At 42.0% G+C, this 20,914-nt stretch overlaps 1 protein-coding gene and 1 long non-coding RNA gene across 5 annotated transcripts in view; both read left to right on the forward strand.

Moving 5' to 3' along the window:
- BICDL1 (BICD family like cargo adaptor 1) overlaps positions 1 to 20,914 on the forward strand; it is a 718,679-nt gene that overhangs the window by 283,137 nt on the left and 414,628 nt on the right. The gene's annotated exons all lie outside the window — the stretch shown is intronic.
- On the forward strand, positions 14,563 to 20,367 carry LOC126930722 (uncharacterized). Its single transcript, XR_007717659.1, has 3 exons — positions 14,563 to 17,374; positions 17,692 to 19,848; positions 20,162 to 20,367. It is a non-coding gene; the product is annotated as an uncharacterized LOC126930722 (long non-coding RNA).

Raw genomic sequence — 20,914 nt, forward strand, 5'->3', positions numbered from 1 at the left:
CAATGTCTGAGATGAAAAATGCACTAAATGTCATTAATAGCAGATTAGACATTACAAGAGAAAAGATTTCATGAATTTGAGGACATAGTGATAGAAATTATCCACAGTGAAACACAGAAAAGAAAAAAACATCTAGCAATGAGCTGTGAAACAACTTTTGAACAAATAATGGCTGAAAATTATACAAAGGTATGTGTAAACCCACAGATCCAAGTTCATTGAATGCCAAACACAAGAAACATGAAGAAAACTACACTGTGTCATTTATCTAAGTTTATTGCTTCTCATCGTCCAGTGTAGCCTTCAGTATGCACTCTCAAATACAGTAATTTCTTTAAGTCCTCTTTTTTTTAACAGAGTCTCACTCCATTGGCCAGGGTGGAGTGCAGTGGCACGAACTTGGCTCACTGCAACCTCTGCCTCCCAGGTTCAAGCAATTGACAGGCATGTACCACCACACCTGGCTTTTTTTTTTTTTTTTTTTTTTTGTAAAAATGGGTTTTCACCACGTTGACCAGACTGGTCTCGAACTTCTGACCTCAAATGATCTTGCCACCTCAGCCTCCCAAAATGCTGGGATTACACGTGTGAGCCACCGCACCCAGCCGAGTCCTTCTTCTTTAAAGTGTGTGTGATATTATACTTTGTTAGTACAGGGAACTGGAGGGACAATGTAGGAGACAGAAGCTCTTGTTTCTGGTGTAGACCAGGGGGTCAGAGTTGTGGGTATGAGGACACCCCATGGAGCCTGCCCCAGAACATGGTCCCTATGCAGTGTTTGTACCCTTGTTCTCTCTTCAACTCGCTCAACCTGTCCCGCGGGGCTTCCACATGACCCTATACTCTGAAGGCTTCCTTTTCCCACTGGCACTCAGACTCCCTACTGCATAGCATTGACTGCCGATCACCTTCACTCCAGACTGTATACTGTAAATATGTACAGGTTACCATATATCAATTATACATCAGTAAAGCTATTTTCAAAATGAGGTATAGTATAGTTGGAATTTTAATCTTCACTGGGTATCAGATATTAAGGAATTATTTTTCATTTTTGTATGTGAAATATTAATAGTATTGTGGTATGTATTTCTATATATACCACAGCCCTTTACCACTTTTTTTTTTTGAGACAGAGTTTTACTCTGTCACCTAGGCTAGAGTGCAGTGGCTCAGCCTCAGCTCACTTGCAACCTCCACCTCCAGGGTTCAAGGGATTCTCTTGCCTCAGCATCCTGAGTAGCTGGGATTACAGGTGTGCACCAGTACACCCAGCTAATTTTTGTATTTTTATTAGAGATGGGGTTTCGCCATGTTGGTTAGGCTGGTCTCGAACTCCTGGCCTCAAGCAATCCACCCACCTTGGCCTCCCAAAGTGCTGGAATTACAGATGTGAGCCACCGTGCCCAGCCCACATTTATTTATTTAGAGTTTCATATTGAAGTATTTTTTGTAGAAATCGACAGGTGCAGTTCATCAATTTATTCTGAAATTTACATGGAAATGCATATAAGTATGCATTTATAAAGAAGATTATCCTAATGTCTGTGATTTATTTTAAAATACTTTAGAAAAAATTTACAAAGCAAATGAAGGAAAATGTTAACATTAACACTTTTAGGTGATGGACATATGGTCTTTTGTATAGTATAATATTTACTTTCCTGTAGGCTTAAGTTTTCTTCCTAACAAAAGTTTTTAAGTGAAGTTCTAAAAAAATAATATTGTCATTTAGAGCAGTGGATGAGAAGCTAGGTAGATAAGAACATGGAAGATAAAATGAAACAGAAGGCTTTGCCAAGTCTAGACCAGCAGGAGCTAATCACTATTGAGGGAAAAGGGCAAAACTACAGAAGATTTATTTAAAGCACCTATAACAAGGAAATACACTAATAATGGAGGCGAAGGGCTGCTTCAGCTCAGAGGGTTCTATGGGTTTCTGTGGCAGGAAGGACCATGGCCTGATGCAGCTTCCCAGCACTTATTGGCATGGGTTGTGAGCAGGAGTTTTCTGCTGCAGTGTAATAGGCCTTAGCTTGTCAGCCATCTTTTTTGCTCTCTTTACTGCGTCTGTGGATGTGTTCCACTAATCTGCCCAGCATTACTGTGAGGCCTTGGTGCTGTGGCATGACAAAGACTTGGGCAGTATAGGAAGTTGGTTTACCCCACCACCACATTCAACTGAATTGGAGTTGGTATTAAACTGAAGTGGGAATTTCATGGGAAAACTGGGATCATAGAAAGAATATGAATTATTGGCTATTCCAGTACCTGAAATGAGAACGAGAATAATGATGTAATTTCTTTTCTTTTCTTTTCTTTTTTTTTTGAGGTGAGTTCTTGCACTGTCACCCAGGCTGGAGTGCAATGGCGCGATCTCGGCTCACTGCAACCTCCGCCACCTCCGCCTCCTGGGTTCATGTGATTCTCCTGCCTCAGCCTCCCGAGTAACTGGGATTACAGGTGCACACTACCACACCCGGCAAATTTTTTGTATTTTTAGTAGAGATCGGGTTTCACTTTGTTGGCAAGGCTGGTCTCGAACTCCTGACCTCGTGATCCGCCTGCCTTGGCCTCCCAAAGTGCTGGGATTACAGATGTGAGCCACCACGCCCAGCCAGGAATAATGGTGTAATTTCACATCCCTTTGTGAAATAAAGTTGAATCTCACCCTATTCCTCTTGAGGTACCACTTTACCTTGAAAATGGTTAGGAATAATAACATTTTTATTTTCATATATTTAATCTCATTTGAGACTGACAATGGTGGTATTAGATATTACCCTTTTACAGGTAAGGAGATTGAATTAGGTGTTGTTATCCCAGTTTTACAGGTTAGGAAACCGAGACCCAGAGAGGCTGTGATTTGCCCAAAGTTGATCATCCGGATCCTGTGCAAACTCATACTGTTGTCTCTTGTGTTCTGTCATCTGTTTTTCCTCCCATTTCTTTGAGATCTCTAAAAATCCCATTTGCACTCTTCAGGTGGTGATGAAAATATGACTTTTCTTGTAGAACAATTTATGTACTAGAATTTTCTCTTGGGTATAGTGTAGTAACAATGCAAAATATGTTAGGTCACCACAGAACTAGGTTAGCTATTTTCATCTTAAGACAGAGGCTAACATCACTTAACACAATCATTCCTAATTAACAGATCTGTTTACTCTTAATTTGCAATTATAGTGCAGTACAAGATAGGCCAACAGCAAGAAGATTCAGTCCAGAGGCACCACAGCATTGACTGCCATGTTCCTAAATGGGTGTTTTTAAGGCAAGAGTTTTAATTGAGGTAATGGTGGGTATTAATCTCACTCTGCATTACCATACCCTTATGCTGTTAATGATTCAGAATTCTTTGGGAAATTGGCTATTTTGAAAGCTAGCTATTAAATGCCTTTGTTTTTCTCACAATGTCTGATCATCAGGGTCATGACTACCAATTTAATCAGGGATCTAGAATTGGAATGTAGCTCTGTGATGATCTGGGACTACATACTTTATTGGAAACACTGGTTTGGTAGATCTTCAAGTTTCATTTTCACTCGAGTTTTAATTCATAAGAAAGTATCTCTGGCCGGGCGCGGTGGCTCAAGCCTGTAATCCCAGCACTTTGGGAGGCCGAGACGGGCGGATCACGAGGTCAGGAGATCGAGACCATCCTGGCTAACACAGTGAAACCCCGTCTCTACTAAAAAATACAAAAAACTAGCCGGGCGAGGTGGCGGGCGCCTGTAGTCCCAGCTACTCGGGAGGCTGAGGCAGGAGAATGGCGTAAACCCGGGAGGCGGAGCTTGCAGTGAGCCAAGATCCGGCCACTGCGCTCCAGCCTGGGCGACAGAGCAAGACTCTGTCTCAAAAAAAAAAAGAAAGTATCTCTAATTTTGTTTTGTTCTCTACTTCTTAGGCCTTTCTCTTTCATTGGCCTTTACAAAGGCCCATTGTCAATCACGTATCCAAGAACTGGTTTCCAAAAAAAAGATAGATATTGGCTGGGCACGGTGGCTCACGCCTGTAATCCCAACACCTTAGGAGGCTAAGGCAGGCAGATCACTTGAGGTCAGGAGTGTGAGACCAGCCTGGCCAACATGCTGAAACTTTGTATCTACTAAAAATACAAAACATTAGCCAGGCGTGGTGGCAGGTGCCTGTAATCCCAGCCACTCTGGAGGCTGAGGCAGGAGAATCACTTGAACCTGGGAGGTGGAGGTTGCAGTGAGATGAGATCGCCCACTGCACGCGCCAGCCTGGGCAACAGAGTGAGACTCAGACTCAATAATAATAATAATAATAAATAAAATAAGAGATATTGAAAATTAGTGAGAAAATAGCTGAATGTGGTGTTGTACACTTGTAGTCCCAGCTACTTGTAAGGCTGAGGCTACAGGAGCTTCTGACTGGAGCCCAGGAATTCAAGTCTAGCTTGGACAACATAGTGAGACCTTGTCTCTAAACAAAAAAGAAAAAACCAAGAAAATGTATTATTTTATGAAATAGGCCACAAAGAGTTAAGACTGGCCAGAAAGCTAGCTATTTAGGCAGAATCTACAGATCCCTTAAGTTATAGGTAAGCAAGGAGTCAGATTGGAGGGCAGCTAACTTAGAAAAAAGCAGGCAGGTAACAATGATCATTGAGGTGGTGGTGATCCAAGAAGTCAGTGAGGAGCCTCTAACGTTGCCTGCTGAGCAAAAGCAGGCCCTGAGCGTGAAGGTGCAGGGCCTTTAGACTCAGGGCTTCTAATGCATGTGGTTAGAGGCCCAAAGTGTACCCTGTTCTAAGTAATACAAGGGAAGACGTGTTGAGATCTCCACAGGTATGAACAGAGTGTACTATGCAACCCCAGGGCGGTATTCTGCTCTGTGCCCTGAATTGTAGGGCTATAATTTTACCTAAAGGTTAGCACCATTTTCCCCCCTCAATAGGACAAAGACCCTTCAGCTTCATTCTATAGAACACAGTCTGTGACTTCCTGATTATTATAACTTCGTGTTCTTTTTTATTTTTAACTTGGTTGCCATTCATGGACCCTGAATTGAAATGTAGATCTATTTAGAATTTTCCAAAGTATTTACAGCAGTTTTCTTTAATAGTATCAATGTCAAGAAGTGTATCCTAGAATTAAAAATGTCTTATGGTCAAATAAATTGATCTCTTGAAGATTTGCAGGATATATTAGTACACTAAAAGCTTTTGTAAGTTTTAGTAGTAAGGAAATTTGTTTAACCCGGTGTTTCCCAAATTTTTTTGACCCCAGAATTATTATTATTATTTTTGAGACAGAGTCTTGCTTTGTGGTCCAGGCTGGAGTACGGTGTTGCGATCTCACTGCAGCCTCCACCTGCCAGTTCAAGTAATTATCCTGCCTCAGCCTCCCAAGTAGCTGGGATTACAGGCATCCGTCACCACACCTGGCTAATTTTTGTGTTTTTAGTAGAGATGGGGTTTCGCCACATTGGCCAGGCAGGCCTCGAACTCCTGACCTCAGGTGATCTGCCCGCCTTGGCCTCCCAATGTGCTGGAATTACAGGAGTGAGCCACCTTGCCTGGCCCAGAATTTTGTTTTTTGTTGCTAATACCCATCAACCTTCTTTTAAAGTAGTATTTTTTCTTCCAGTTTTATTGAAGGATAACTGGCAAAAATTGTATATAGTCAGTGTACAATGTGATGAGTTGATAGATGTATGCATTGCAAAATGATTACCACAATCTAATTAACACATCTATCACTACACTTAGTTACCACTTTTGTGAGTGAGTGGTGAGGACACTTAAAATCGTCTGTAAGCAAATTTCAAGTAAACAATACTGTATTAGTAACTATATTTAGTAAACAACTGTTGGGGCAGAACATACTCCTGGAAATAATAGCTATATGACAAGTGGATTGATCTGGAAATGAGGAGAGGTGTAGATTATTAATGTAGCCCCATTATTTAGAGGAAAGGTGAACCCTTCATTCAACCCAAGAAAGAGCCTAATAATGACTATCTGCTCTATTTTCCTGAAGAGATGGGTGTATTTTGGAAAGTGAGACAGCCTTGCATCACTTGAAGCTAACAGGTTGATGAAGACACCTCACATTTGTATTGTGCTTTAAGATTTACAAAATGTGCATTTCTGTGATTAGAACCCTGAGAAGTAGAAAGGCTTGTATTGTCTCCTGTTTTACAAAAGAGGAACCTCAAACTAAATGACTTGTCCAAGATCACATGACATGATTGATAGGTAGCAAGACTGGTTGTCTGGAACCGTGGGCTTCAGGTTGCAAGTGCAGGATGACCAACATCACTAAAGTAGTTGCCTAGAGCTATATGCTAATGAGTGTTTCTTTTATAGAAATATGTACATCTCGTATTCACTTTATTTTTCTTCTTTATAATACTTCAAGTTACTTTTCTACCCCTGGGCTATTTTTGTCTTTGCTACTTTCAACAGTAACTGAGTGAAGAGCACAGCCTGGGCATGACAAATAACCAGTTTGCCTCAAGGCATGAGTTTTGGCCTCAGAGGATCAAAAACCTTGGATTTGACCAAATTTAAAATTTCTCTTATAGAACATGTTTCCAGATATGAGTTTAGAACCTACTGTGTTTAACCTCTTTTGGTTTTCATAAATTCAACCAACATTTACTGAGAATTGATCACCAGCTACAGGAAAGCACCAAGGTATACATATTTTTCCCCAACACTTTATTAAAACATTTTTCAAGCCTATGGAAAAGTTGAAAGAACCATTCAATGAGCACCATATACCTATCACCTGTATTTTATAATTAACATGTTACTTTATTATTTTTATCACACATCTATCCATCTGTATTCTTCAATCACTTCATCTTATTTTTTAATTCTGTTTCAAAGTAAGTTGAAGGTATCAGTCAGTGTACTTTATTCCTACATACTTCAGTTTCCTTTTTGTGTGTGTAGCTCTTTGTGCACCAAGCACTTGATAGGTACTTAGCAAATGTCTGTTGAATGCATAAATGGCTTAATCAGATCAAAAAACAAGATCAAGACTAGAGTCTGCACATTCATGAGAGTGGTAGATCCCTGTATAATTGGAAAAGGCCATTTTTATGTCTGCTGTCTTGACAGTCTCAAAAGAAAATTCCTGGCTGGGTGCATTGGCTCACACCTGTAATCCCAGCCTTCAGAAGGTCGAGGCAGGAGGATTGGTTGAGCCCAGGAGTTTGAGACCAGCTTGGGCCATATAATGAGACCCTGTATCTACAAATAAAAAAAATTAGCCAGGCATGGTGGCGTGTGCCTGTAGTCCCAGCTACTTGGGAGGCTTAGGTGTGGGAAGATTGCTTGAGCCCAGGAGTTTGAGGCTGCAGACACTACTGTACTGCAGCCTAGGCGATAGAGTGAGATCCTATTTCAAAAATAAAATACTTCCTACTGTATCTTCCCTTCACCCCATTATGTGTATACAGGACCTCACACATACCTGTGTTAGAACATTCCATTCTCAGAAGTCAGGAAGAAAGAATGTTTTTGAGAAAATGAGTCCAGAATAAGTTGGTGCTCCTCTCCTGGTGGGGATGAATTGGGTAGCTTTGGAGTCCTGAAGAATGACAGAAACAAGGAGCAGCTAGCTAGGATTTAAAGGGAGATTTTTAAAAAAATTTTTGGTTTTTGGCCTAAGTATCTTATGGCCTAGCCAAGTTGTCACAGCCCTATCCCTCTTAGGCTGACTGGTGGGTTAAAGAATTGACAGTTTCTGCCTGTCCCATTTTCTAAGACAGCTGATGAATTAATTCCATGAAGGCTTTCCTCACCATTCTTTCACTTTCTGAAGTCACTATCATTTATATGGCACTGCCTTGGGAGATTTTGTTTTATTTAACTTATTTTTAACCTTTTATTACAAAAGCAGTACATGTGCACTGAAGAAAAATTAAAAATAGAGGCAAGCCAAATAATTTTAAAACATCATATTTCTACCTTCCAGAGATTGCTACTGAAAATAGCCTAGTACAAATCTTTAGGGACCTTCTTCTAGGTATACCTAACTACGTCTATAATTTTTTTTTTTTTTTGAAATGGAGTCACCCAGGCTGGAGTCAGTGGCGCAATCTTGCCTTACTGCAACCACCGCCCCCCGGGTTCAAGTGATTCTCCTGCCTCAGCCTCCCAAGTAGCTGGGACTATAGGCGGGCGCCACCATGCCGGCTAATTTTTTGTATTTTTAGTAGAGATAGGGTTTCACCATGTTAGCCAGGATGGTCTCGATCTCCTGACCTCGTGATTCACTGGCTTCGGCTTCCCAAAGTGCTGAGATTACAGGCGTGAGCCACCACGCCTGGCCTATAATTTTTTAAAGCCAAAATCATATAATATGCTGCATGTATTACTTTGTAACCTGCTTTTTAGATCAGTGATCTACACCTTTCCACTTCAGTAATTTTTCATTATTGTAATTCCAAGTCAAATTGAAATTTCCCCAGTGAACCTCAAAAGATGTCCTTTACAACTGGTTCACATATCAAGACCCAAACCAGGACTATGTTCTATGTCTGGTGCATTATGCCTGGTCCTTTAAGTGTTATTTATTTTATTATAATCCTTTTCCTTTTTTATGCCAATGACATGTTGAAGAAACTGGGCCAGTTTTCCTGTGGAGAGTTCTTGCTTTTTTTGGTGGGGGTGGGGGAGACGGAGTCTCGCCCTGTCGCCCAGGCTGGAGTGCACTGGCACAATCTTGGCTCACTGCAAACTCCGCCTCCCGGGTTCACGCCATTCTCCCGCCTCAGCTTCCCAAGTAGCTGGGACTACAGGTACCCACCTCCACTCCAGGCTAATTTTGTTTTTATATTTTTAGTAGAAACGGGGTTTCACTGTGTTAGCCAGGATGGTCTCCATCTCCTGCTCCTGACCTCATGATCCGCTCACCTCGGCCTCCCAAAGTGCTGGGATTACAGGCGTGAGCCACCGCGGCCGGCCGAGAGTTCTTGCTTTTAGATTTACCTGGTTGCTTCCTCATAATGACGTTTAGCTCCTTCTTCTGTTCCCTGATATTTCCTATTAACTGGAGACTATACATATAAAAGCTTGATAGATTTAGGTCAAACATTTTTGGCTAGAAGATGTGCACTTCTGATGTATTACATCAGATGACACATAGCTGGCATCCCTCTGTCACCAGTGCTGAGACCCCTGGACTGTGGTGGTGATGTGAGATCCTCCTTACTCAGTTTTTTCTCCCCATTGACAAGAAAAGTAATCTATGGAGTGTTCAGGCATTGGCTTTTGGAAGATACTTATTTCAACACAACCAGATACAGGCATATAATTTCTCATCTTTTGTAGTCATTGAGCATTTTGATGAAAGTTTTCACAAGTAACTTTACAGCATGGTTTTTGGTTCATAAACTTGCCATTCTCTTTTTGGAAAATGAACTAGTTTAGTTATAGACTAATAGAAATGATACTTTATCCCAGCCGGGCGCGGTGGCTCACGCCTGTAATCCCAGCACTTTGGGAGGCCGAGGCGGGAGGATCACGAGGTCAGGAGATCGAGACCATCCTGGCTAACACGGTGAAACCCTGTCTCTACTAAAAATGCAAAAAATTAGCCAGGCATGGGTGCGGGCACCTGTAGTCCCAGCTACTTGGGAAGCTGAGGCAGGAGAATGGCGTGAACCGGGGAGGCGCAGCTTGCAGTGAGCTGAGAGCGGCCACTGCACTCCAGCCTGGGCGACTGAGCAAGACTCCGTCTCAAAAAAAAAAAAAAAGAAATGATACTTTATCCCTACGAATGAAATTAGGAAGGCTGCAAATATGGATGAGATCTGCCATCTGTAGAAATAACAAACTAAGAATTGTCTTTTAATGAGTACAGATTTAGGAACATGCAAAATACAGTCAAGGTTACTTGAGTGTAACTCAAGAAGGCGTAACTGGACTATTTTTATAACTAAAATTATGATACCAAAATTAACACAGAGGGGTTTGAGAGCGGCTGTCTAGCAAGTGGGTCTCCTTCCTTGGAGTGGGGCACTGAGCTTGAACAGAGGCATCTGGTCTTGGGCAGTTAATCCCTGGAGAGGGCAGGACATGTGACTTTATGACCCTGTTTGGGATGTAAGATCATCCCAGAAATTCCCTTACTGGGATTTGGCTTCACATGCCAGTTTCTTTCGAGGGATGCAGGGGTCAGCTAATTATTATCTCACCATTGCCAAGGATCAGGAGTTAGCATGGCTTAACTGAGTTCTCTGCTCAGGGTCTCACAATTCTGCATTCAAGGTGTTGGCCAGGCCAGGTTCTCATCTGGAGCTCAGTGTCCTCTTGGAAGCTCATTCAGGGTGTTGGCCAAATCCCATTTCTTGTTGCCATGGGACTGAGGCCTGTGGCGCCTAGACATTGACCCTGTCCATAGGCAGTTCACAACACAGCTGATTGCCTCCTCAAGGCCAGCAGCAGTGCACCCCTGCCACTTCCAGTCTCTGTTTTATGTAACCTTTAAATTTTTATTTTTTATGATTGTCTGTCTTAGCTCCACTTGCTGTGTATTTTTCCCCCATAGCTCTTAGTATAACTGTGTTATGCACAAAAAGATACTTAAGAGTTAGATTGTTTCGTAATTGTTGCTCCAGAGTAAGAATAAAAGGAGAGGCTGGGCATGGTGGCTCAGGCCTGTAAACCTAGCACTTCGGAAGGCCAAAGCAGGTGGATCACTTGAGGTCAGGAGTTCAAGACCAGCCTGGCCGACATGGCAAAACCTCATCTCTACTAAAAATACAAAAATTAGCCAGATGTGGTGGTATGCGCCTGTAATTCCAGCTACTCGGGAGGCTGAGGCAGGAGAATTGCTGGAACCCGAGAGGTGGAGGTTGCAGTGAGCCGAGATCGTGCCACCACACTCCAGCCTAGGTAACAGAGTGAGACTCCATCTCAATAAATAAATAAATAGAGAAAAAGTATTGACTACTTATTGTGTACCAAGCATTATGCAAGACACCACTTTCTGTCATTCGATCGCATGTTAACCCTATGTGATATGTAGCCTTATCTTATTTCTTTGAAATGAGAAAAATGAAGCTCAGAGATGCTAAATTTATCACCTAAGGTCACCACGTATAGTGAACAAGTGGCTGAACTGGGATTCACATCAAAGGCAGCTGACTCTAAAACCCTGCTCTTAAACCCCTGCTAAACTACTTACTGTAAATGGAGCTCTGAGAAATGCCCTTGTGTCAAAATCTTTTTTTAAGAAATTTTTTTTCAAAAAATCATGCTTTATACAGAGGAGTATAAAACATAAATATACATATTAATGAAATGTTATAATAAAAGAAAAACCTGTGTAACCACCACCCAGGTTAAGAAATAGTGTTGCCAGCACAACTGTATTTCCCCTCTGTAAGCACAACCTCTTCTTCCCCGCAGAGGAACCACTAACCTGACTTTTATAGTAATCATTCCTTTCCTTTGCTTTATAGTGAGTTTTACCTGCTAAGTATATATTCATAAATAATACCATTTTTTTTTGCCTTTCTGGAATTTTATATAAATGGAATCATACATTGTGAATTATTTTGTGTCTTCTTTCACTTAACATTTAGTTTTTACAATTTATGTTTATGCATGTAGCTTAGTAAATTCTTTTGCTTTGGTGTATGATATTTCATTGTATGAATATTAACAGATCTGTTTCACTGGTGATGGTTTATAGGTTTTAGCTATTAACAAATAATGCTGCTATAAACAGTCTTGGACATACAGTCTGGTGCAAATAAGCACACATTACTATGGGATATACACCTAGGGAATTGTTGGGTACATATATCTTTGACAGCTTCTCCAATTATTTTCTAAGGATAGATTCCTAGCATAAAATTAATGGATCAGAAGGTGTAACCATGGAAGGTGATTTCAAGACTTTTATGAATTTACTCAGTTATCCATGGGATAGCCTTTATTCTAGTTTAATTCTTTCTGCTGCAGTGTAAACTAGCTATACTTTGTTCAGTCTGTGGAAACAAGCTATAGAATCAGTAAGCCATTTCCTTGTACTGGGAGTGTTAGACTTGTTTAGACTTCTTTAAATTTTTTCTGGAATTGTATTTCTTTCATCTGGTCTAAAGCCTGTTCTTTTGGGTTTAGGTAGTGATTATGGCTGATTGGCTGGAAAGCTTAAAACTATTGGTGAATCTTAGGCCAGGCACAGTGGCTCGTGCCTGTAATCCCAGCAGTCTGGAAGACTGAGGTGGGAGGATCACCTGAGGTCAGGAATTTAAGACCATCCTGGCCAACATGGTGAAACCCCATCTCTACTAAAAATACAAAAATTAGCCGGGCGTGGTGGTGTGCTCCTGTAGTCTCAGCTACTCAGGAGGCTGAGACAGAAGAATCACTTGAACCCGGGAGGCGGAGGTTGCAGTGAGCCGAGATCATGCCACTGCGCTCCAGCCTGGGTGACAGAGCGAGACTCTGTCTCAAAAAACAGAACAAACAAACAACTATTGATGAATCTTATTGCACAGACATATATCAAAGTTTACCAAAATCAAATCTATAATGAAGGAATTAATTCAGTATGCTTTGAGGATTCACTTTCCAGAACTTAAGTTTTAACATATGTGTTTCTGAGTGTTTTAACATATGTGTTTCTGTGTTGTTGCTTTTACATTAGCAAGTGTGATGCCTAATTTGTTTCACTTGGGTTTCATGTCCTGCTTGAATGCAGTGCTACAAGTTACTCAGTACCTAACATGTTGTCTTGCCTGTGGTAGGTATTCAGTAATCATATGTTGAATGAAATGGGTACAGCATTATTTGGAATTATTGTCTTTGTTGTATTTGTGCTCTTCTCTGGTATGTTTTATTAATAAATGTTCATTTTGATTTCTAAAGCACCTTCTCTCTCACCTAGGGATCTGAGGAGACAGGTTATTTGGAACTGGTTCTTTTTTGCTTGAAATAATTTTTCTGGCATTTAAATAAACCTTGGTCTGGAGGTTTCACATTTTCATTTCTGTCTTTTTAAGCTTTCCTGCTCCCAAGAATTTTCAGGCTTATAAGACTGCGTGCAGTTCATTGATATTCTCCATCCTGGCATCCCAGATAGACATAAGAAGTTGACTGACAGTAAGCAAGCAGAGAGGAGTTTAAATAGAATAGTGCTCAGCAGTGAGGGAGAACTTTATACTTGAAAGCTTCCACAGACATTAATCAATTTCCAACACCTTGGAGAAGTAGGAAATAGATTTTTATTATGTATTTAATAGCTGAGCAAATGGAATATGCTTTTAATCTCCTAACTCTTACGTTGATGATCACTTAGAAGCAACTGTATTTGTTTAAAATCATAAAGACACTCTTTGTAACCTTGTCTACATAATACATTCCTACTTTTTAAAAATATGAGTTTCTTTTAACAGACTCGTCCTTTGACCTTCCTTCCTTCTCAGAAGTAGGCAACTGAGTTAATCAACTTCAAAGTCTACTGGTTTCATTTCCACAAGCCAATTCACTTGGCAGTTTCCAGAAGTAGCAAACTACTCTTGCTCCCTCACTATCCTGGAGAAACAAGAAAACAGATGCCTGCTCAGAACATTAAGCAGTGTCTAATTGCCCCAGAAGGGCGACCTGGCAGTGGGTAGTTTGTCCCATGCTTTTGAAGCCCTGAGTAGACAGAGGCCAGATTTCTTCATGCATTGCTCATGTCCATCCAATGAGCCAGCAGCAGTTGGGAATGGAGTCCAAAAATAGGTGATCCCTGTCCCAATACTTACTCCTAAATCAGTGGTTCCTAACCTATTTTCTATCAGGACACATGCTCAAATGCTTCTGTTGCTTTCAGTTTGCCCAAAGGGCTAGCCATAACCACCTTTTCCCTTCCGCCTGAGAAAACATAGTGAGCATTTTGAATTTGTTCTTAGTGCTATTTTTTGAAGTAAAGGATTTATTGTATTACTTTATCAGTAATAAGAAATGACTTATAACATATCTCACAGTTGATTATGACCAAACATCAGTGTGTTCATAGTTAGAGCTTTATATAAGTGTTTGTAATTTTTTTTTCAAAACAGTACGTGGGCATTGTTAGAAGTCTCTTAATATGTTTGATTTCTTTTTTAAAAAGTCTCTCCCATCCCACCTGCTCACATTAAATGTAGTGAATTTTTTTCATTGTTGGTTTTCTTTAAATCAGTATGTTGATTTTTTTTCTTTCAATCATGTTTTGGTTGATTGACTGTTGTGAGCCAAGACTTTTCTGAATGCTGGAGAGGTTGCAGAAGTTGAGCGACCCTTTCCTTTGAGGAGTCTGAGTTTAATGCTAGTATTAAGGTTTATTTTAGGGAGATAACTTACTGTATTGGGAAAGTCACAACCTCTTTGAAGTTCAGTTTCCTCATCTAAAGAGTAGGTTAATAATACCTGTCTAAAGGATTATTTTGAGGATTTAATGAAATAGTTCATGTGACACCAGTTGGCACTGGTGCCTGGCTCAGGGTGGGTACTCAGTGCAGTTGTTAATTCCACTTGCATCTAGAGAACCATGCAAGAGACTCATTAGATTCTTAAAATATATGAAGGCTGCTTTTAAAAAATATGAATTAGAAGATGAAAACAAGGCTGGGCGTGGTGGCTCATGCCTGTAAACCCAGCACTTTGGGAGGCAGAGGCGGGCGGATCATCTAAGGTCGGGAGTTTGAGAGCAACCTGGCCAACACGGTGAAACCCTGTCTCTACTAAAAATACAAAAATTAGCCAGGCTTGGTGGCACACGCCTATAGTCCCAGCTACTCGTGAGGCTACAGCAGGAGAATCGCTTGAACTTGGGAGGAGGAGGTTGCAATGAGCCAAGATAGCGCCACTGCACTCCCGCCTGGGCGACAGAGTGAGACTCCATCCCAAAAAAAAAAAAGAAAACAAGAACTGAGAGCTGGAGTTTATTAGAAAAGGCTTCATGGGCTGAGCGCAGTGGCTCACGCCTGTAATCCCAGCACTTTGGGAGGCCAAGGTGGGTGGATCATGACGTCAGGAGTTCAAGTCCAGCCTGACCAACATGGTGAAACCCTGTCTCTACTAAAAATACAAAAATTAGCCGGTGTGGTGGCATGTGCCTGTAATCCCAGCTACTCGGGAGGCTGAGGCAGGAGAATTGCTTGAACCCAGGAGGTGAAGGTTGCAGTGAGCAAAGATCGCGCCATTGCACTCCAGCCTGGGTGACAGAGCGAGACTCTGTCTCCAAAAAAAAGAGGCTTCATGGAGGATGTACGATTTAAAGAGGCTCTAGAACTTAGTTTATCAAACTGTAGGTATTATAAGGAAAAGGAATAGACAGATTCTGGCCTGGAGGAGGAGTTTGGGCTCTTCCGTCCTCCCCCACTTTCAGGGAGTGTCACCAATTTTTTAGCCCCACATACCATGTTACCTTTTCAGTGACTTCACAAAAAATAATTCTGTAACCAGTGGTAAAACCCTATGGGGCTAATCCATATTAGCATTACAACTCTTTCCATGGCAACCATCAGCCAATCCAGAACCTTATAGTAAGGCAGAATGTAAGAAGCATTTTCATCAACAAATATCCAATTTTACTGGTAGAATGTCCCCCTGGGACATTACCAGACTACCTAGCTGCTATATCCAAAATCTAAACTCTGCTATTCCATATTTCTTTTTCTTTCTTTTCTTTTCCTTTTTTTTTTTTCTTCTGAGACAGAGTCTTGCTCTGTCACCCACACTGGAATGCAGTGGTGTAATCTCTGCTCACTTCAGCCTCTGCCTCCTGGGTTCAAGCCATCCTCCTGCCTCAGCCTCTCGAGTAGCTGGGATTACAGGTACCACCACGCCCGGCTAATTTTTGTATTTTTAGTAGAGACAGGGTTTCACCATGTTGGTCAGGCTGGTCTTGAACTCCTGACATCAGGTGATCCCCCACCTTGGCCTCCCAAAGTGCTGGGATTAACAAGTGTGAGCCACCGGCCTGGCCTTTTTCTTTTCCTTTTTTTTTTTTTTTTTTTTTTTTTTTTTTTTTTTTTGGAGACAGGGTCTGGCTCTATCGCCCAGGCTGCAATGCAGTGGCGTCATCTTGGCTCACTGCAACCTTCACCTCCCAGGCTCAAGCCGTCCTCCTACCTCAGCCTCCTGAGTAGCTGAGACTACAGGGATACACTACCACACCCGGCTAATTTTTTTGTATTTCTTGTAGAGACAGAGTTTTACCATGTTGCCCAGGCTGGTCTTGAACTACTGAGCTCAAGCCATCTGCCTTGCCTCAGCCTCCCAAAGTGCTGGGATTACAGGTGTGAGCCACCACACCTGGCCCCATATTTCCATGTTGTAACATTTAATAGGAAATGCCTTTTTTTTTTTTTTTTTTTTTTTGAGACAGTCTCACTCTGTCGCTCAGGCTGGAGTGCAGTGGCATAATCCCAGCTCACTTCAACCTCTCTCTCGCAGTTTCAAGCAATTCTTGTGCCACAGCGTCACAAGTAGCTTGGATTATAGGCATGTGCACCACACTTGGCTAATTTTTGTATTTTTAGTAGAGGCGGGGTTTTGCCATGTTGGCCAGGCTGGTCTCAAACTCCTGACCTCAAGTCATCCACCTGCCTCACCCTCCCAAAGTGCTGAGATTACAGGTGTGAGCCACCGCTCCCAGCCAGCAGGAAATACTTTAAGAAAAAATCTTGCCATGAATTTTTTCTGTAAGGAAATAGCATTATGCTTGAATTCTTGTTGAGTAGTTTGTATAAAGTGGACATAACAAATAAGGTAAAACTGAGAGAGAGGAGAAAGGTTTTATATCTAATTATGTAGAATTTGTGACTGTTGGTAATAGTTAGGGGCAAGGGCCAAAAATCAACGTGATTCCTCTTCTGTCAGTTTTACTCTAAAGGGAAGATTGAAAGATAAAATTCTTAATATTTAAATTTTACCACTGAAACCTGAACTTATTATGTAATATGGGGGTTTTACAGGCTTTGTTTTGTTCCCTGTTACAGACAACCTTAGGCCAAAAATGAGTTAATATAGACATGTTTTTCCTGTATTCAAATTTGTCTGCTATGTGCCTGGCCCACTTCCGAGTACTGGGGTTATGGCAACAAACAAAACAAAGGCCCAGACCTTTTGGAACTTACATCAAGGGCAGAGGGAGGGGCAATAGCTCGATTAACAAAGAACTATCTGTCAGGTGTAATAAGTGCTACAGAGAAAAATTAAACAGGGGAAAGGAATGGAGGTCGGCACAGGTAGGGTTAGGGCGAACAAAGGAGGCCTCTCTGATAAGATGACATTTGAGAAGAGACCCAAGTGGAGTGCAGAAACAGGCCTCGTGAATGCCTGAGGAAAGCAGTTCGAGGCAGAGGGGAATCATATGCACAGATTTTGAAATAAGAGGCTGCTCAGCAGGTCTGGCCGGGCGCGGTGGCTCAAGCCTGTAATCCCAGCACTTTGGGAGGCCGAGGCGGGTGGATCACGAGGTCAGGAGATCGAGACCATCCTGGCTAACATGGTGAAACCCCGTCTCTACTAAAAAAATACAAAAAACTAGCCGGGCGTGGTGGCGGGCGCCTGTAGTCCCAGCTACTCGGAGGCTGAGGCGGGAGAATGGCGAACCCGGGAGGTGGAGCTTGCAGTGAGCCGAGATCGGGCCACTGCACTCTAGCCTGGGCCACACAGCGAGACTCCGTCTCAAAAAAAAAAAAAAAAAAGAGGCTGCTCAGCAGGTCTGAGGGCAGCAAGGAGGCCAGTGTGAGTGGAACAAAGAGAATGCAGCAGAGAAAAGAGGAGATCTGAGATAAGATTGGGATGCAGGGAGGAATCCTGTAGAATCTTAGAAGTCATGGTAAGGACTTTATTATATTTTATTCTGAGTAAGAAAGCTTCTAGAGGGTTTTGAGCAATGACACAGTCTGACTTGGGTTTCTGAGGATTGCTCTGCTGCAAAAAGTAGGCTATAGGAGGGCAACAGTAGGAGCAGGAGACCAAGTAGGTGGCTGCATAGTCAGTAGTCTTCGTGGGTGGCGATGCTGGCTGGGACTAGGATGGGAGAGTGGAGGTGGGGGGAAATGCTAACATCCTGGATATTAATTTTAATAAATATCATATAGCACCTATTTCCACAGGTTATGTGGCTGGGTTGGATGTGGGTTGTGAGGGGAAAATCAAAGATGATTCCTGTTTGGGGACCAAAACTCCTAAGAATGAAGTTGCCATCTCCTGAGAAGGGAAGAGTCAAGGAGGAGCATGTTTGGGTGGAGGCCCTCAAATCAGGAGTTCAGGTTTGGACATGTTGAGTGTGACGCACATTAGTGTTTCAAGTGGATGTGGTAAGTAGGCAGTTAGATACTAAGAACCTAAGTCAGGCCAGGTGCGGTCTCTCATGTCTGTAATCCCAGGACTTTGGGAGGCCAAGACAGGCGGGTCACCTGAGGTCAGGAGTTTGAGACCAGTCTGGCCAACATGATGAAACCCTATCTCTACTAAAAATACAAAAATTAGCTGCATTTAGTGGTGGGTTCCTGTAACCCCAGCTACTCAGGATGCTGAGGAAGGAGAATTGTTTGAACCCGGAAGGCAGAGGTTGCAGTGAGCCGAGATTGTGCCATTGCACTCCAGCCTGTGCAACAGAGCGAGACTCCACCTCAAAAAAAAAAAAAAAAAAAGACGAAGAACCTAAGTCAGAGGAGTGGTCAGGGCTGAGGGCTGGAGATAAATTACAAACGAGATCTCAAAGCATTCAGGAAGAAGTACCAACCTGGTATCTATTTTTCTGCTAAACCTAACCAGAAGTGGACAAAAGAGCTGTGTTTTATCTTGGGTGTGGTGGTATAGTAGCACGCACTCTCATTGGCTTTGGGATCAGACCTACATTTGAATTCTAGCTCCATCATTTACTAGCTAAGTGACCTCAATTATGTGACCTAATCTGGGCTAGCTTCAGTTTCTTTATCCTGCAGCATTGTTAAGATAAAATGAAATAGCATATGTATGTTACCTAGAGCAGTGCTTGGACTTAGAAAATGCTAAATAATACTCATCTTCCTTTTCCTTGGGTTTAGTTTGTTGAATTCAACCCAGACTAACAGAAGAAGAGCTTCTCTTCCAGGATGAAAGAAGTCTGAATTTACAGCCTACTCCCATGTACATGTTTTTTGGGGCGTGCCTATTTAATGATAAGCTCCAAAAAAAAAAAAAAGAATTTCAAATCCATCTCTTTATCAAATGAGAATGACTTTATAAAAGAAAAGACTTTAGTGAGGTTTGTAAAGGGAACGGGGAAAATAGTCCTGGGTTCTGAGTATTAAAAGATTCCACATGCAAAAGCAGGGTGAGGTATAGGTAGAAACACTGAGCAGCAAATCCATGGATCAGTCATGTGTAATTTACATCAAAGGCTAAGTAAATCTACTTGAGCCATGGAGATGACCTATAGGAGGAAATAGTGCCCTTTCCTAGGGATGGGCTATGTAAATCAAAGGGAATTATCTCATTAATTCTCTGGTGATCCCGGTGGAACCTTGCTAAAGAGGCACTTGTGGGCTTAAAGTTAATCCCACTTCTATTTTCTACAGTCATAGCTTGACTTTTGCAAGAAGCCCTCACTTAAGGTGTTCAGATTTTATCTCATACAGTACGCATTTGAATACCTGCCATGTGCCATGTACTTTATTAGGGAAACAAAGATAAATAGGAGATATAATTTCTGCCCTTAAATCCTTTCCAGTCTAAGAGAAAACAGACAACTAAACAGAGTGTGTGATAAGTTCTCTAATAAGAGTATTGCAGCACTGCAAATAATGTAGTCATTTTACCCTGGGATCTTACAATGGCGATATAGAAGTTATGTCTGAACTGGGCTGTTAAGGTTAAGAATTTATCAGGTGGGCCGGGCGCGGTGGCTCAAGCCTGTAATCCCAGCACTTTGGGAGGCCGAGATGGGCGGATCACAAGGTCAGGAGATCGAGACCATCCTGCCTAACATGGTGAAACCCCGTCTCTACTAAAAATACAAAAAACTAGCCGGGCGTGGTGGCGGGCGCCTGTAGTCCCAGCTACTCGGGAGGCTGAGGCAGGAGAATGGCGTAAACCCAGGAGGCGGAGCTTGCAGTGAGCTGAGATCCAGCCACTGCACTCCAGCCTGGGCGACAGAGCGAGACTCTGTCTCAAAAAAAAAAAAAAAAAAGAATTTATCAGGTGAAAATTTGAGGAAAGTCATTCCAAAAGAGGATATATTGTGAACAAAGTCAAAGAGGCATGTTCAGGGAAGAAAAAGCCATACTTTGATTAATAGTCTTGTTTTTATGGTGGTGGGAAGAAGAAAGTGACCACCAGTTTGGAAAACAGTTTTTCTCTAACCCTCTCCAGTTCCAAACAAGAACATTTTAACTTTGTAACCTTCTTTTTAGGTCTAAGAAGTCTCCTGGTGAGCCATGTGACCAAAACAGGTGATGGCGGGGTGTAGCGGGGGAAGTATTAAAAATGCTACAGTTTTCTTTATTAGGATTAGACATGATTGCTCTTTCCTGAGAGAATGCTGAATATGTCCCTGTGTCATCACTTGTCTCCAATGAAGGGCTCCTCAGGGTACACCCCAGTCTATTTCTATCCCTGTTCTAAGTTAAAGTTTGTTGAGTAGAATGTCATTCCAACTGCCCATCTTCCCCTAGCCTTCCTGTTTATTACGAAAAGGTTCTCAATTTCTTTTCCAAAAATTTTCACGAAATCTCCTTTTGAAAGTATAAACATTTCACATTCCAGGAAGCCCAAGATAGTCATAGTATTTCCACCCTTGAAGAAACCGAAGCCCCTTCCAAGGTGGACATGTTCTTAGGAACTATGCAGTGCCTCAGTTTAGCTGGGTGGTAATCATTTTAGCTTGGCTGCATTTTCATATCCACTCTCTCCATTTAGCTGCAAGACCTTTTAAGTCCTCTCTGTTACTACTAA

This window comes from Macaca thibetana, chromosome 11, assembly GCF_024542745.1.
Source record: "Macaca thibetana thibetana isolate TM-01 chromosome 11, ASM2454274v1, whole genome shotgun sequence".
Taxonomy (NCBI): domain Eukaryota; kingdom Metazoa; phylum Chordata; class Mammalia; order Primates; family Cercopithecidae; genus Macaca; species Macaca thibetana.